The sequence below is a fragment of the Rhodnius prolixus genome, unplaced genomic scaffold (assembly GCF_049639745.1).
Source record: "Rhodnius prolixus isolate KJV_2025 unplaced genomic scaffold, Rpr scaffold_2, whole genome shotgun sequence".
NCBI lineage: Eukaryota > Metazoa > Arthropoda > Insecta > Hemiptera > Reduviidae > Rhodnius > Rhodnius prolixus.
The window spans coordinates 49355134-49368360 of record NW_027411592.1 but is presented as its reverse complement, the minus strand read 5'-3'; the positions used below and the strand labels follow the sequence as shown (position 1 = coordinate 49368360).

At 32.4% G+C, this 13227-nt stretch overlaps 1 protein-coding gene and 1 long non-coding RNA gene across 10 annotated transcripts in view; one reads left to right on the top strand and one right to left on the bottom strand.

Moving 5' to 3' along the window:
* The window catches only part of LOC141449866 (uncharacterized), a 32802-nt gene extending 25608 nt beyond the window's left edge, over positions 1-7194 (bottom strand). For all 3 annotated transcript variants that reach the window (XR_012455745.1, XR_012455744.1, XR_012455746.1), the window contains exon 1: positions 6904-7194. This is a non-coding gene — a long non-coding RNA (uncharacterized lncRNA). The remainder of the gene's footprint in view (positions 1-6903) is intronic.
* Positions 1-13227, top strand: part of LOC141449860 (frequenin-2) — a 242879-nt gene that overhangs the window by 181000 nt on the left and 48652 nt on the right. The gene's annotated exons all lie outside the window — the stretch shown is intronic.

Genomic DNA, 13227 nt, shown 5'->3' with positions numbered 1-13227 from the left:
TATAGCATAATACTCAGTAAAACAGAGTGTGTAAGAGCACAAAATTTCATACGAATAATCTCTTGTTTACTGTGGGAGTTATAAGGGCCCCATTTCACAGCAAAACCATGACCCAAAAAAATTTCAACTCTCAATATCTTCTCAACTAATAGACCTGTATTCAAGAAAACTATAGCATAATACTCAGTAAAACAGAGTGTGTAAGAGCACACAGTTTCATACGAATAATTTGTTGTTTACTGTGGGAGTTATAAGGGCCCCATTTCACAGCAAAACCATGACCCAAAAAAATTTCAACTCTCAATATCTTCTCAACTAATGGATCTGTATTCAAGAAAACTATAGCATACTACTCAGTAAAACAGAGTGTGTAAGAGCACAAAATTGCATACGAATAATTTGTTGTTTACTGTGGGAGTTATAAGGGCCTCATTTCACAGCAAAACCATGACCCAAAAAAATTTCAACTCTCAATATCTTCTCAACTAATGGATCTGTATTCAAGAAAACTATAGCATACTACTCAGTAAAACAGAGTGTGTAAGAGCACAAAATTTCATACGAATAATATGTCGTTTACTGTGGGAGTTATAAGGGCCCCATTTCACAGCAAAACCATGACCCAAAAAAATTTCAACTCTCAATATCTTCTCAACTAATGGATCTGTATTCAAGAAAACTATAGCATACTACTCAGTAAAAGAGAGTGTGTAAGAGCACAAAATTTCATACGAATAATATGTCGTTTACTGTGGGAGTTATAAGGGCCCCATTTCACAGCAAAACCATGACCCAAAAAAATTTCAACTCTCAATATCTTCGCAACTAATGGACCTGTATTCAAGAAAACTATAGCATAATACTCAGTAAAACGGAGTGTGTAAGAGCACAAAATTTCATAGGAATAATTTGTTGTTTACTGTGGGAGTTATAAGGGCCCCATTTCACAGCAAAACCATGACCCAAAAAAATTTCAATTCTTAATATCTTCTCAACTATTGGATCTGTATTCAAGAAAACTATAGCATACTACTCAGTAAAACAGAGTGTGTAAGAGCACAAAATTTCATACGAATAATTTGTTGTTTACTGTGGGAGTTATAAGGGCCCCTTTTTACAGCAAAACCATAACCCAAAAAAATTTCAACTCTCAATATCTTCTCAACTGATGGACCTGCATTCAAGAAAACTATAGCATACTACTCAGTAATACAGAGTGTGTAAGAGCACAAAATTTCATACGAATAATTTGTTGTTTACTGTGGGAGTTATAAGGGCCCCATTTCACATCAAAACCATGACCCAAAAAAATTTCAACTCTCAATATTTTCTCAACTAATGGATCTGCATTCAAGAAAACTATAGCATACTACTCAGTAATACAGAGTGTGTAAGAGCACAAAATTTCATACGAATAATTTGTTGTTTACTGTGGGAGTTATCAGGGCCCCATTTCACAGCAAAACCATGACCCAAAAAAATTTCAACTCTCAATATCTTCTCAACTAATGGACCTCTATTCAAGAAAACTATAGCATAATACTCAGTAAAACAGAGTGTGTAAGAGCACAAAATTTCATACGAATAATCTCTTGTTTACTGTGGGAGTTATAAGGGCCCCATTTCACAGCAAAACCATGACCCAAAAAAATTTCAACTCTCAATATCTTCTCAACTAATGGATCTGTACTCAAGAAAACTATAGCATAGTACTCAGTAAAATAGAGTGTGCAAGAGCATAAAATTTCATATGAATAATCTGTTGTTGACAGTGGCAATTATAAGGGCCCCCAATTACACAGCAAAACCATGACCCAAAAAAATTTCAACTCTCAATATCTTCTCAACTGATGGATCTGCATTCAAGAAAACTATAGCATACTACTCAGTAATACAGAGTGTGTAAGAGCACAAAATTTCATAGGAATAATTTGTTGTTTACTGTGGGAGTTATAAGGGCCCCATTTCACAGCAAAACCATGACCCAAAAAAATTTCAATTCTCAATATCTTCTCAACTAATGGATCTGTATTCAAGAAAACTATAGCATATTGCTCAGTAAAACAGAGTGTGTAAGAGCACAAAATTTCATAGGAATAATTTGTTGTTTACTGTGGGAGTTATAAGGGCCCCATTTCACATCAAAACCATGACCCAAAAAAATTTCAACTCTCAATATTTTCTCAACTAATGGATCTGCATTCAAGAAAACTATAGCATACTACTCAGTAATACAGAGTGTGTAAGAGCACAAAATTTCATACGAATAATTTGTTGTTTACTGTGGGAGTTATCAGGGCCCCATTTCACAGCAAAACCATGACCCAAAAAAATTTCAACTCTCAATATCTTCTCAACTAATGGACCTCTATTCAAGAAAACTATAGCATAATACTCAGTAAAACAGAGTGTGTAAGAGCACAAAATTTCATACGAATAATCTCTTGTTTACTGTGGGAGTTATAAGGGCCCCATTTCACAGCAAAACCATGACCCAAAAAAATTTCAACTCTCAATATCTTCTCAACTAATGGATCTGTACTCAAGAGAACTATAGCATACTACTCAGTAAAACAGAGTGTGTAAGAGCACAAAATTTCATTCGAATAATCTCTTGTTTTCTGTGGGAATTATAAGGGCCCAATTTCACAGCAAAATCATGACCCAAAAAAATTTCAACTCTCAATATCTTCTCAAAGAATGGATCTGTACTCAAGAAAACTATAGCATACTACTCAGTAAAACAGAGTGTGTAAGAGCACAAAATTTCATTCGAATAATCTCTTGTTTACTGTGGGAGTTATTAGGGCCCTATTTCACAGCAAAACCATGACCCAATAAAATTTCAACTCTCAATATCTTCTCAACTTATGGATCTGTACCCAAGAGAACTATAGCATACTACTCAGTAAAATAGAGTGTGTAAGAGCACAAAATTTCATAGGAATAATCTGTTGTTTACTGTGGGAGTTATTAGGGCCCCATTTCATAGCAAAACCATGACCCAACAAAATTTCAACTCTCAATATCTTCTCAACTTATGGATCTGTACCCAAGGAAACTATAGTATATAACTTATAACTCAGTAAAGTGTAGTATATAAGTGAAGAAAATTTCATGCCAATAATGTGTTGTTAACTACTGGAGGTAGTTGTAGGTCAAGGAACATCTATTAGTTAAGCTGCAAAAAGCACCCAGTCGCTCGAGTTACCTTACTGTACAAAATGAAAGGTAAATCTACAGTCAGCAGACGAATGGAGCCATGTACAGTACTCTTCCCTGCAGAAGAGGAATTTTTTTTTATTTTGTGGATCACGTCCGTTGCCAGTGCTGGGTTTCCCATCACTAAAAGCCATCTTCTGATGAGTGTGTGGCAACTTATTAATAAACTAGATATACCGAACCCTTTCAATAATAACCTACCAGGTAAATCTTGGTAGAAAGTGTTCCGGAACCGTCATCCTATCATTGTAAGAAGGATAAGCGAACTGTTTCTTGAGCCAAAGTAACCAGTACTAGTTTCAACGTTTTGTATAATGATGTTTCTCGATAATTGAATGACGCAGATGCCCTAGAAGGTTTGAACGAAATTAAAACTCTCCGTTAGGATAGTTGTATAAGGGTTCATCGTCAATAACTGCATGAAAAAGGGTAATGTTGAAAAATATTACATTATTTAGGTAGGCCAATTTAAAAAGCGATTGTTATTAATTATGAATAAGACTGATTTTTTTGTTAAAAATCTAAGTGGAACAGTGATTTAGGTATTTTGAATTTTTTAGGTCGTTTTAGGAATATACTTGTTGTCAATAACTGGTCCCACCCCATGTCAAACACTGGTACTACCGAAAGTTCTGTGTGTCATTACTGAATACATAATGCAATCTAATAGAGCGGCACAATTGTACCAATCAACACGTGGAGCTAAAATAACGGAAGATATTCTAAACGAAACTCGAATTTTTTTTTAAGCTCTAAATTACCGGTCGCTTCACCCTATTTGTTTTGTGTGAGTGCTTTTTTAAACTCATTTTTCGAAAAAAATGAGCATACGCTTAAAAAAACCCTTTAGTCTGTTGTTTATTTTAAACTTCTCTGTCATAAACCTATTTATTTCAAACATTATTCTGAACAAAATTATTATTTAACAGTTCTGAGATCTGAGTATATCTATACCGATTTAAGTCTCTAGAGCTTTTAAAACGATTCTTCTTTTTTTTTGTGATGGTGCGGATTTCAGCTTCGTCAAATTCGATGATTGGTGGGGGTAGAATGGTGCTGATGGGTATGGATTATAGCAAGTAGGTCTATAAATAATTAATTGTTTTCGTTTCTTCAGAAGCAATATTGGTAACTGTAACGGCCAACCATCTCTGACTAGAATGCTAAAGTAGGGAATAAAAAAGTCTGATTTCAGAATAAGATATAAGTGCTGGGTAAGTAACGGTAAAATAAATGTACATACTAGAAATTTTGTCCCAGCAAATATGATTAACAAAGCAGACAAAGCCTTAATGCTGTTTCTGTTTCTGGTAAAATGCTGTGGAGTCTACTATGCGATGGCTCTATTTGGTTGATAGGATGATAGGGTACGAAATTGAAACTGTAAATGATTTGTATTATTCGAGGATCTGTTTCGATGTGGATATTTTAGTGGATGTTACTATAGGATTTTTGGATTTGAAAAGCCATTTACTTTGGATGAAGGCAGGTTTACTGGTTTTGTTGGGTTCTGGAACCATTTTTTTTTTTTTTTGTAAATGAAATCCTTCAGAGAAGGAAAATTTAGGTTGAGAAAATTATTGCCGTTCTTAGTAATGTGTTCGTTAGTTTGTGGGATTTAAAACGTAACGTTCTAGTTCCAATCTGGTGGCTCAGCTAAACAAAAGGTTATACGAGGTCGTGCTTTACTGCTCTATATTGTGGAGGAATTAAAATTGCAGTCAAGAAGATTATTTATTCATCTCCATTATTTATTGTTGGTATTAAGGATTTATAATCAGAACTGACCTGCTGACAAAATCACTCTGATTTTTATTGTAAAATTTTCATCAATGAAATAAATTAATTCAAATTGTGTCTACTAATTGGTAAAATATTAAACCTCTTTTGTTTAAGTTTAATAAGCAAAAGAAGTATTTAAGAAAGTGAAAAATCCTGAAGCTGCATAGAAACAAAGAAAATAAAAACTCTGCCAGCAAGTCTAGCGATTTAAATGAGAGCTAATAATGAAGTAAATGAGGTTAGAAATAAAACGATGTAATGCTGATTGGAAATTAGGCTCTGAATGATGGACCAAAACTAGCTGTCAACTCCTGTAACATCTCAAATATTTCACACGTTTAGCCATATATATCTTGCTGTCTGGATACTCTGAGTATTTGTGATCTTGCTGCATATAAATGAAAACGTTAGTGCTGGCAGTATAATTCTCTTCTTGTAATACGCTGAAACCATACTTAGGGATTTTAGTGTTTGGCAAATAATCCTTCTGTTATCCTTGAATTTATACAGGAGTTTGTAAAAAATGACAATTATAAATTGTCAAGGAAGATAAATTTTTGTTCCCACTACCTGCACTATATTTTAAGTTTGTAGCATGAATCTCTTTAAATTTAGGGTCTTTACTACTTCTGCGAAGGTGTGAGAAGTAGAATTATGATATTCTTTACTATAAAATATATATGTTAGCAAATGTATAAACATTCAAATTTAAATAATTTAAAAACAAAATTCTGAAATAGTATTATTTTACTTCAACCTTGTTGCATTATGCTCATTTACAAATTGTGTAGAATACCTTTTCGTTGTTTGCAGAAAGTTAGAAGATTCATTAATCTCATTGGTAAATGACTTGATAGAAACAGTATTGCTAACTGCAGAATAAAAATAAAACTTGACTTTGTTACAAAGTTCAAGATCTTAACATAGTATACATGATAGTGAACATAACTGTAAAATATTTACACTGTTTGAGCAAATAAAAGCAGCAAGATGACAAGTTAAGATTGAAGTTAGATACCATTATTGGGAAGATCACGTGCTTCGTAGAAACTGGATTTATAGGAGGTTAAAAGGTTTGGCAGCAAGCCAGTTCAAATGAGTTATGATTTCTACTCAATTAAGTATGAAAGAAGCTTCCTAAGGGTGATACTTGATAGAAAATACTTCGATTACACTATATAGAGAACTTATTTTCTGAGTTATTTGGGACCAAGTCACCATTAGTTTGTAATATAGTAACTTTCTAAGTGGCAGCCTATACATACTCGTAAGTTTGTTGACTCCATCAATTCTGAGTGTTGAATCTCAAATCGTCGATTACTCATGAGTTTCGCAAGATTTATCGCCATAATTTTTTTTGCAGAATAGATATCTTACTTTTTGTAAGTGTAAGTATTGAATTGTGTAGTTTTTCAATGTTGAGGTCATCTGAAGATTTTCTACTAAAATCCCTAACAGTCTTTCATTTACGAGTATCATGTTCCTACATCTGTTCCTTAACTTATCTCCTCCAAATAATCATTAATAAGCTTAATAGGGGCATTTCCTTCTGTTTTTACCTTTAACTCTAAAATATTGCACTGAAATAACAGTTTAATTTTCCAAAACAAAAGAAACAGTAATTAAAAGATTTACACCGAAATAGCCGATCGAAACATTTTCCTTTTATGTAGTTCATTTTCGCTTCTCGAGAAGTCTTTTATAATAAACCTAATGAAAACTCTTTATAAATTGTGCTTTTTAAAAGGAAAATTCCCCAAAAAAGCAAAACTACGGCTCTTTATTAACTTTTAAATTAAAAAAAAAAAAATCATACATTTATTCTACTTATTCCCTTATTCCCTCATATAAAAGTTGATAAAATGAAGCAATTATAACTTACAAAAACTTTATGTTTACCTGTATTTTTTTTAAAACATTATTCCAGGGGACTTTAAATAAAGTTATCCCAGTTTATTTTATATTACTTTTTGGCTAGCTAAAGTTTTTATGTATCTTTTTTAGTTTTAGAGTTGTTGTTATTTCTATAAAATATTATGCACATAATTTACAAATATATTGAAAGTACCATCTGCTGGTGGCAAACAGAGCCAACTAAAAACTGAATCATTTTTTACTAACATTTGATCAATCATTCAATATTTTTTGCTTTTCTTTTTCTTTTTTTTTAATTCAATAAGTTTTATTTCATTTTGGAATTTACCAGCTGTATGTTAAATTAACATTCTATGGTTTAACCTAAAAAGTTTTTATTTCTTAGGAATTTAATAATGTTTGATAATTTTTTTTACCACCTGGTCCATTCCATTCTTCATGTTTCGAAGTTGGAATTAAATTTCACCATTTCAGCGACTTTGAATCTTTTGTTTTAAGTTTCACCAGCCAGCTAAATGCTTAGTACTGACGAAACTGTATTAAGAAGATCAGCTGGGGGGAAAACCCCTAGTTTGCCTAAATTCATTTATCACTAACTTTAATTCACAGCTTCATGTATTTAGGTTTATTATTAACAAAGTCGAGCAAATCAAATGTATGTATATGATGCGTTTGTTAAGCATGATTAAAGTTAACTCTGAAGATTGTTAGTCTTTACGAATAGTTTTAGAATTCTACTCTTGACCTTTTATTGTCATCGTGACCTTTTCACCTTCGTAAGCTCCTCTGAGGATCCTAGAGAAGTGAGTTTGCTGCACCAGCCACTTTTTGAGGTAAGAGCTACTGAGAAAAAGATGGCGTGGTCCCTGTTATTTTCTTAAATTTCTTACAACAGTAATTTCTTATAGCCAATGCTATAAGCAGCCTTTTCTATTATTTCTAAGGATAACTGGAACCTCTAATTTCATTTTATTTAAATTGCAATAGTTTGCAATATTCATTAAAACTTGAAAATAGCTAGCTAAATTGTAATAATTTCAAGATCAGTAGCTAGGCTAACTAATGGGATTACTAGTTTGTGCAATATATACTAAACAAAAGTTAGACTTTTCACTTTCTAGTTGTTACCAGTTTATCTTGAAATGGTATACAGAAGGAAATTCTATTTCCTTTCAATTTCTGGAAACATATATGTATTTGGAGCCAAATGAAGTTGCTACACACACACACACACATACAATATATATATTTCAACATAAAGTAACTTTATGTGTAGCACGTTTATATTGGTAGATGTGTTTTGCGAAGAGTAGAAACAGATCGTAAAGGGAAACCAGCTAGAAGGGATATAAACTATCTAAAAGAAGGGTTTCCGAAGGGAGTAGCTAAAAAGATATATTTCACAGCACAAGAAATGGTCTATGAGGAGATAACCCATAATTTTCTGTTTATAAGTTGTACGTTAAATGGTTTTTCAATAAAACAATAATATTGTAACGAACAGGAAGGACTAACCAATAATCGGCGCCTATTTTTTATGAAGAGACTTTAGTACCAACCCATGTGTTTAGAATGGAGTCACATTTGCTGTAAATTTCTTAGTACATGAAGTAAAATCCAAGACTAAAGACTGTTGTTAAAACAAATTGGCGAATTGACGACCAAATACAAAAATAGCTTCTTCGTTAAATTACTTTCTTTTTCTTTTTTAATCTTTTATTACAATTTACCACTGCAACAGTTGTTGCAACAAGCAAATATGGTAAAAGAAAAAAGTAATAGAAGAAAATAATGAGTGGAGAAGGCACCCAGTGGTGCCACTCCAGTAACCAGCTTTGCTCTCACGATAAGAGAAGATCACGAGGCCATCTCCTTAGAGGATTACCTGGTAATGTGGAGGAAGATAGGTGTTCTATGAGAGGGTTAGGATGAGCTGCTGTAGAGGAATGAACTTTTGAAGAAACGAGTGTTAGCAAGATCTGTAATGAAAGGGATTTTTAGGTCATTATGGATAGTGAGGTTAGATACATAGAACGGAGCGTTAAGAAGTTTTCGAACTATTTTTGACTGTACTGCCTGGAACGCTTTAAAATTATATTGCTTGTACCAAAACCTCGCAAGCTCTAATTATTTTTCTTATTGAAAAGTTGCATGTTTCATGAAAAAAAAAAAAAATTATTCTCTTTCGTTTGATCTCATTTCATTTTAATTTACTATATCATGTGAATCCATCATAAAGATGTTTGAAATGACGAGTAGGTAAAAGATATGAATCAGATTCCGAAGGATTCGGAAATAGAACCTTGCTAAATGTCTGCCTTCACGCTTCTTTTGGCCCAAGATGCTAGAAATGTAGGAGAATTTTAACAGAATTTCAACAATATTTGATAGAAAAATAAGGAGCAAAGTGTCATTTCTCTTTTTTGACTGATCTTTCTAGCACTAATACGCTAGGAATTTACAATATACCATTTAGGTGTACAGCAGCTTTGGCTTGGCAGCCAGTAGCTTCAGATATCTTAGATATCCTTTGAAGAGCCTCTAAAGATACAAATTTTATTTGCAGAGGAATCTTTATTTAATAAATTTGGCACTTCTTACGATAAACAAAGTAAAACTCATTATTATACTTGTACATCAGCTTCATTTTGGCTGCCGACTGCGGTTATGAGGAATTGCTTTGTTTCCACGAAGAATTATTTAAAGATTCTGTCTAAAGTAATGTAGTTACAAATTTATGATGAAGGATTTTTCTGTTATGTACCCCGAGGAAGAAGAATGACACCAGTATTCTTACACGTAAAGATATTACCCAAAATTTTCATAATGTGTTTTTAGCTAAATAAGTAAAAGTGGAAATGTATGTTGATTAACTAGAATTGGCGAGTAAACCGACCAAATTAAAGCGACCCTAATATCAACAACCTCTCCAGATTGGAGAACAACCTGAATTGGGTAAATTATTGGTTCGCGGCCATTCACAACAAAGTGGTAATCTTGTTAGGTTTGCCACAACTGCAGAACGTTAAATCTTTAAAGAATTTGTACAGCTTCTCACCAAATGCCTTTCTTTCTTGAACTAATAAGACAATGTTATGCTTAATAACAGTTTAACAAAAAGAAACTTAATTGATAAGTAATAAAAATTTTTTATTGAAATTCTTCATGCGGAAAGGAGAGGACATAAATCAAGGGAAAACCTCAACTTCAACTTCTTCACAAAAATTAGTTTTACATTATCAGACTTTGTTTCCTTCCTCACAAATTTCTGTGAAATGGTCTATACATCTTTTAAATAAATCTTGTATTTGCTGATGCAAGAGTCCAGTTATCATACGGATGGCGTTTAGAGAACCTATAGGTCCAGTTACGTTGTCGATGCGTCGTCCAGTTAAATATTGATTTAATAAGTGGGTGGCCGTAAGTTTCTGCAACAAAAATAATACGAATAAAACAATGAACGTTTATTTTTATGCAGCGAAATTAAGCGCAGGAACTGAATCAATATTTCTATCTATTTATTGATATAAATTTTTCTCACAGTGGAAATAATGTGCAAGAGTTTGAGGCGCTACGGTAGCTGAACGGTTAGAGGCGAGACCTGTAAAGCTAATATGTATTGTGGTACTGGGTTCGATTTCTGGTTTTAAGCCTTGAATTTTATTTAATGGCTAATAAAAGAAATTTACAGTTAAGTGTTGTTTGCTAGTCGCCTCCGTTCACTACACCTAATTGGTAGTTGGACGTAAAGCCCGCCTGAAAAAATCGGCTCTTTAATTTAATGTGCAAGAGTTTGTACTTTGGATTTATGACAATTTTTCTATTATCTCGTTGATTATCCTTTAATTTAGATACTTTAATTCTCTTAAATACTACTTAAATTTACTTTTATCATTAACTATTTCTCTAATTTCCTTTTTGATTGATTAGCCAATTGTTTGGGTCTTAACATTTCAAGTTGAACTTTTATTTGTTACCAACATTGATCTAAACCAAGTACCAGTCATAATTAAAGAGCTTGGTGCAAAAAGGAGTTATCTACAGTTTTTTAAAATTTTTAGTAGGGACAAAAAACTAAATATGCTTTAAGATGTATTCCTTATGTTGTGTCTGCTGAAAGGATTAGTTAATATATTGTGATGGCGTCATTTGGGGCTCAATTTGAACTTTCTAGGGCATTTTTTAAGCTTGCTATAAGCAAAAGTTATCTTGCAGCTAACTCTTTTTTGCACCAAAATCATAATTTTCAGTAAAACTTGAGTACATATTAAGTACTTTAGTCAACAGATTTCTTGTTTTTGAGCTTTTAAGTGGCATATTGTGACTTGTCGAAGCGAATGTTAGATATATTATTAGGCCTATCAAAAAGAAAAATAATATCTACCTAATATAAACATTAAATAAACTTAATATAAAAATTTTTGTTTGATTGATTGCGTCATCTTTTCTTTTTGGAGCAAAAGAAAGTTATCTGCAGTAGAAAACTCATTTTTGCTCCAAATCTAACCTAGGTTGGAGAATAAGTAATATCAGTAATAACAACCGAGTCTGCATAAAGACTCGTTTATGCCCCAAAAGATGTAGAATTGAACTCGTACAATAGGGGGCGCCACTAAACACATTTTCTGAAAAAAAAATGTAGATAACTCCTTTTTGCACCAAGCTCTTCAATTAGGCTCAAGAAGAGCAAAATTCATCTTGTGCCGTTAGTTTTCGTTAAATTAAAGAGATAAAAATATTAACACATAATTCTTATTTTTTGCAAATAACACTTTTATCAAAGACAAAAATTTTTCAACCAAAAAGAAGAAAAAAAAAATATATTTTTTTATATCCAATGAAAGAAATTTAGCAGAAAAGCAAGCATAACGGGAAGCAAACAGTTTTTTGTAGCCGTGAAACAGAAAGGAAAAAAAGAAGTAAAAGCGGTGAAAATAATATCTTCTCTCTCTCACTCTAAGCCTGTTTATTTTAAACATGTTTAAACATGTTAGATTTACAGCTTTGCTTATTTAATTCCCAGCACGTATGGATTACAGAGAACGAAAAATAAAGTTAAAAAATTTATTGTTACACGTGAGAAACTTCTGCAAGATTTATTTTATTTATTCCATATAATTCCAAGTTCTATAATATCGGGTAGTAGCTGAGTAAAGTAAGATATAAAAGTTTTCCTCCATTTTGGTTTAATAAACAGTTCTCTCATCCTTCAGAACAAGTTCAGTTTAATTATTCATAAAATTAGCCCAAAATCAATTTTATTAGTGATTATTTAAGTTGAAATCTAAGAAATAATCTGATAATTTTCAATTAAAAGACGGTATGAGAAAGAATCTCTCGAAAGTGACCATACTCTCTTCGTCGGTAGTCCTATGATAATTATTCTATATTGGTAGTGGATGATGTTATAGAGGCCAAGAGCGTGGCCTTTGTAAGTGAGAGATCCTCAGTTCGAATCCCGCGTATGACTACTTTTTATTTAGTAGAAAAAAATTGTTTATAGTAAAGTATGAGCTTTAACCATTGTCCACGACACCTAATTAGTAGTTGCCGCCTGAAAAAATAGGCGATTACTTTACTCCCTATTATGTGGATTTATGTGTTATCCTTAACTGTATACTCTGTCACGTTGTTTTCAAATTAGGCTGGACAGATTTTCAAGCACTTCCCACCATAAATATTGAACATATCTTATACTCTATGGTACGACACTGTGTCGGAAATATGCCATCATATGACTGATATCGCGGCTCGATAGTTAAAAGTAGCTACAGTCAGCCATATAAATAAGGAAAATACATACAATTTGAAAATATCAACCTGTGAAGAAGTAGTCTGGATTGAAACCTTTCTGGGCGTTTGATAACACAGTGGGTAGGACGCTTTCTCAATTTAAAACGTTATTTTATTTATGTTAAACCTTGAAATGAATTAATAAATTCCCTTCATTCACTAAAGGAAAAACGTGAAAAGTTTTAATTGGGAATTTGGAGTAGCTTACATTAGACAGGGGAGTGACAACCATCCATTCGAAAGTGACTCTTTGCAAAGAGCATTTATTTTTGAAAATGATGCAACATTCAAAAGTATTAATAATATTTATTGCGGCATATTATTTCATATTCAGTTTCAACAGAGAATCCAATTAAATAATATTAATAATTTCAACTTTTAATTATGATTTTTTTTCAAATAAGTCTAGAGAAGACCTACATTCTTTGAAATTTAATTAGTTCTTTTTTGTTAATTAATTTATTTTATTTCATTTTTACTAATTAACGGAAAGATTTATTTTTTTTAAAATAACCCAACTGCCTACAGTTTTGGTGCAGATAAGTGGTATTTGGA